This window comes from Panicum virgatum, chromosome 8K (genome assembly GCF_016808335.1).
Source record: "Panicum virgatum strain AP13 chromosome 8K, P.virgatum_v5, whole genome shotgun sequence".
Lineage (NCBI taxonomy): Eukaryota > Viridiplantae > Streptophyta > Magnoliopsida > Poales > Poaceae > Panicum > Panicum virgatum.
This window is the reverse complement of record NC_053143.1, coordinates 12993284-12998176: the sequence shown is the minus strand read 5'-3', so window position 1 is coordinate 12998176 and position 4893 is coordinate 12993284. Positions and strand designations below refer to the sequence as shown.

General features: G+C 40.8%; 1 long non-coding RNA gene across 5 annotated transcripts; it reads right to left on the bottom strand.

Moving 5' to 3' along the window:
* Positions 1-758: 758 nt before the first annotated feature.
* Positions 759-3126, bottom strand: LOC120643979. 5 transcript variants are annotated; one of them, XR_005663270.1, is made up of 6 exons: positions 2695-3126; positions 2513-2636; positions 2302-2426; positions 1641-1694; positions 1467-1522; positions 759-942 (listed from the first exon to the last, which is right to left on the bottom strand). It is a non-coding gene; the product is annotated as an uncharacterized LOC120643979 (long non-coding RNA). The 5 variants fall into 5 exon arrangements; XR_005663266.1 differs by having other exon boundaries at positions 2513-3126; XR_005663267.1 differs by having other exon boundaries at positions 2302-2422; positions 2513-3126.
* Positions 3127-4893: the final 1767 nt, after the last annotated feature.

Here is a 4893-nt window from a genome sequence, read left to right as displayed (position 1 = left end):
CTGCTCCGCGGCGGCGCCCGGCCGGAGTTAGCGGCTAGGACGCTACCGGGGTTCGTTTGGGGTGCGGTTTGGGGAAAAAGAACGAGCTCAGCATGGGTAGTCCACTGGGGTACCTAGGGAGGTGGTGCGGGACTGGGAGCATTGCCCTCGACGGCAAAGGCGGTTCGGCGGCACACCGGCTAGAAATCTCGCACAGGGCAGGGCACTACAAAAAATCTGTTGATCCATGACGATTGAATTTCGTCACAAATCACTGAAAAACCATCATAAAATAGTATCTATGACGATCTCAAATAACGTCATGTATTGAGCGTCACAGATCACACCTCGTGACGTTCATTAAATTTTCGTCATAGATTGCTTGATCCATGACGTTTTAAAACCGTCATGAAATGTCCCCGGGCCCCCGAAGCCCAACCCAAGCCCGTTTTCTATGACGAAAATTAACGTCACGAACAGTATAAGTTTCGTCACAGATTTAATTGCCATGTCACACAATGGTGACATGAAAAATGACATGGCTGTTGACTTGACGATGACATGGATAGCAATGATGACATAACTGCTGACATGGCAATGATGTGGACAGTGACGTGGCAATCGCACGTGATGTGGCAAGTGACATCAACAGCACAGCCCCACAGCCCACAAGTGGATGGGCCCAATTCAGAGTGGGCCACCAAATTGGGCCTAATTTCAATCCTTTTATTAGAATAGTCATTACAGCCCAGAATATATATACCAAAACTGTAAGACTATTTACCACAGCATCAAATCAAATACAATATCGTATGATTTACATTGAGAAGCACCTCAAAATTTACATGCAAGTTACATTCATCTTGCATCAAAAGCAACACTAGAAAAAAACATCAAATATTCCAGCATTTGCCTTCAAATTTCCAATCTCTTCTCACTGTTTGTTCCTTCTACCATTTCATCCTAACATGAAAAGAGCACATTGTCAAATATTAATTAGAGGACAATATTTGTATTTGTGATGGAAACTACTGAAACTAGCAGAAATTCACATTGACAAATATTAATCAGAGGGATATTTGTGATGGAAATTACTGATACTAGCACGAACTGGTTCAATTATAACAGTGGAATTAATGTTGTAGACTTAATTAAAATACTACGCTCGACAATTGACACTAGTGATAAAAAGTAATCAATTAGGACATGCAAACCAAATGTTCTAGCACCAAATGAGACCAGCTACACAGGGTACTGCTGCATCTATAAATAATCAGAGCTCTGTTCAATCAAGCATGCATGACAGGATGAGCATCGCAATTAAATTGACTGCAAACCAGTAGTAGTGTAGTCTTTTCTTTGTGTTAAAAGCTAAGTGTGGCACTAGGAATTATGTGGCACTGAATGGAACAATGAGCAATCAGACTACTCAAATTGATAGAGGCGTTTCAAAGACATTGCAATCAAATTGTTGGACTACTGCTCACCTAAAAGTAGAGTCTGGGCTGTTTCCTGGGCTTCTGCACCACGCCAAAACAATTACCTGTATCCAAGAGAAGAAGAGAAGAAGTTGCAGGCACTGACAGCTAGTTGAAAGCGAACTGAGCTGCTAAAAAATCAAGCAAAGAAACTTCGATTAGAGTTAAAGATTCCATATTAACCTGGCCACGGATCCCAGCAATATGGAGCTTTAGCCTATATATCCCTGCTGGTACCTGTAGACCACATTGCTTGCACTTGATCAGCATATGAAATTGCAGAGAGCACTAGCCGTAGTAGATCAAATAAATAGATGATACATATGGATTTACAATATCTCATGACTATACATTAAAAGATATCACATAGGTAAAGAGGCCCAAAAAGGATAAGACATTGCTAACTGAAAGAGAGAGACAACTTTTGATATAAGTATCACTACTACTTTTTTTGACAGAATAGAATAAAAATACCATTGCTTAGAAATTGGATATCAAATAAAATAATAAAAGGTAATTTTGAACAAGTAATAAAGGAAGCCAAGTTTAAACTTAGTATATAAGGCACACTAGACATATATAGGGATGAGCTAAGTGGAACACAAATTGAATGTGTCATTTTGTACAGGTATATCTATAAATGACTACTGCTATATCTATATATATGATCAGAGCCCAGTTCAACAAAGAATCACGCATTTATTTCTTGTAGAGTTCATCGAACAGTGTATAAAATAGCTCAACTGATAATACAACATAGTTTTCCAACGCACAAATGTAGCTGTATACATCTTTCAGTCACAAGGCAGAAGGCAGCAGAATAGCATGAAAAAATTTTAGGTACCTTAAATCGACAGAGGAAGACAGGTGAGGGCCGTGCGGGGATGGCCGCTCCATTCATCTCGCCGACGGCACCGCCGAGCATGTGCGGCCTCCGCTTAAGGGGTTGGTCCTAGCGCCTCTACCTATCTGGAAAAAAAAATGCATCAACGCTCAGACGATGCAGCAGCCACAAGAAGCCAAAACCACAACAAATGGTTGCAGCGTGCACTCACTAACAAATGAAGGAATCAAGGAATCGTTCAACCATCTAGCCAGCCAATCCAGAGCTAGATAGCTAGCCCCAGCGCATCTCCTCTCCTCTCTAATCCACTCCAAAGGTCTGCACCCCATGGAAGTCTACGACGGGAGGGGCTGAGCGGAGGATCCAACAACAAGCGAGGAGCAGGGGAGGCACCTGATCTGGACGGAAGCGCTTGGAAGTCCGCGTGTTAGGAGAGCATGGGCCGGAGGTGCGGCGGGGAGGCTGCTGCCGCCGCTGCATCGCAAGCCATAGCTCGGGGGCCGGCCGCAGGACGCCGAGATCCACACGCTAGGAGAACTGGCCGCCGTGTCACACAACACTCAGTTGCCGCGCCTGTGCGTCTCCAGAGCCCCTCACCACCAAGGTGACCGCAGCACACGAACGCCTGGGCGTGAGCCCGTGCTACCGGATCTGGGTTCGTGGTGGCCGGAGCTGCTGGCCTTGGGGACGATCTGGTGGCTGCGGGTCAGTGGGGGGCAGATGTGGTGGCTGGCGGCGGGTGATCTGTAGGGAGGGAGAGGGGCGGGGGAGATGAGAACGGGCACGGCAGGAGGTGGAGGCGGAGGCTGGCTGCCGGGTTCGGGGGAAGAGGAGAAGAGTTAGGGTTTGGAGCCGAGGCAACAGATTATATACCATGAGAAAATGATGGCAGCCATTGGATCGAATATGGACGGTCAGAAATCGTTTAGTTGTTTGGGCTGAAATGGGCCTTCTCATTCTTTCTCTGCCAAATGTTTTTCTTCTTCTTTTTCTATTTTATTGGAACATTGTAAAGTAACATACAAAAATAATTATCTTATATATACTTATATATTTTTGGTATATATTAGAGTATATAGAAGTTTTGTTTTATAAGCTTCAATAATTTTTAAGCTCATTTACTATTTCCAATAGTTTAAATTAATTTCTGGATGTTTATTGAATATAATGAAAATTTGAATTGCATGTATTTAAAATAATATTAAAAAAATTCCAAATAAATATATTTAAGTAATTATATTATACTATAGCTCATATCCAAAAAGTAGGTATAAATTTCAAACGTTTGTTAGGGACAATTCAAACTTCTATTTACAATCGTATTATAAAATAATATTGATAATACACAAAATTTCTCTAAAACTTCTGAAAATTGGCATAGAATTATTTTATGGATGTATAAGCTTGACAAAAAAGTTTCATAAGATTTATAATAATTGGAGGATACATTGTTCACAAAATGGATAGATCTCTCACATTGTTTCATACAACTCAAGTCAAACTTTGAAATTTGAATACATCATAACATTTTCGAACACGTATCCACCCTAAATTTGGATACAACCTTATGTTGGCTATAATATAAGAAAATATTAAGCTACATTAGCAATTGATATGTAAAAAACATGTTTTTTTCAATTCTCCATTTAGGTGGAAGAAAGCAAGCCATATGAAAAATTTCTGAAAATAACAATTAACATGCAAACAAACACTATTAAATGAAAAATCATGACTTTAGAAAAATTTAGAAAAAAGAAACATCAAATTTGGAGTTCATACGAGGAAGAAATACTAGTTACAAATTTTAATTCCGGATCAAAAAGAGAAAATGAACTCTATATATGTTCTTCGTCTCACTCGGTATAAAAAAATAAGACTAGAAATGGATGCCTGTCACAAAAGGAACGATGGTGCAGTGGTAAGTGCCTTCATTTGTAGAGGAAAGTTCCCGGTTCGATTCCTGCATCCGCCTTTTTTTTCTCCCTGGCTTTTCGATCTTCATAAAATATTTATTGCCCGTGGCCTTCACAAGCCAAGGTTTGGCGCACTGGTAGGGCGGTCGACTCTTGTCTTGGTGACCCCGGTTCGAGTCCCCAATTGCGCCTCTATTTTTTCGAATTAAAACATGGGATATATATGTATAAAAGACTTAATACCTGGATTATAGTTGCAAACATTCTTGTAGCGTAATGGAAAGGTGGGTGCCTCTTATGCTTGTGACCTGGATTATAGTTGCAAACATTCTTGTAGCGTAATGGAAAGGTGGGTGCCTCTTATGCTTGTGACCTGGATTATAGTTGCAAACATTCTTGTAGCGTAATGGAAAGGTGGGTGCCTCTTATGCTTGTGACCAGGGTTCGAACCCCTACCCTTGCGCTACTCCCCCCCCCCTTTTTAAGCCATACTAACTAAAAAAATAATGCCTAACATCCATGAATGAGAGCATAGCTTATTTATTTTCTTTTTAAGCCATACTGATAATTTAACTAAAAAAATAACGCCTAGCATACCATGGATGAGAGCATAGCTTGAATAAGCATCAAACAAGAGAAACAAAAACTTGAATAAAAATGATGAATGTCAAAATATGTA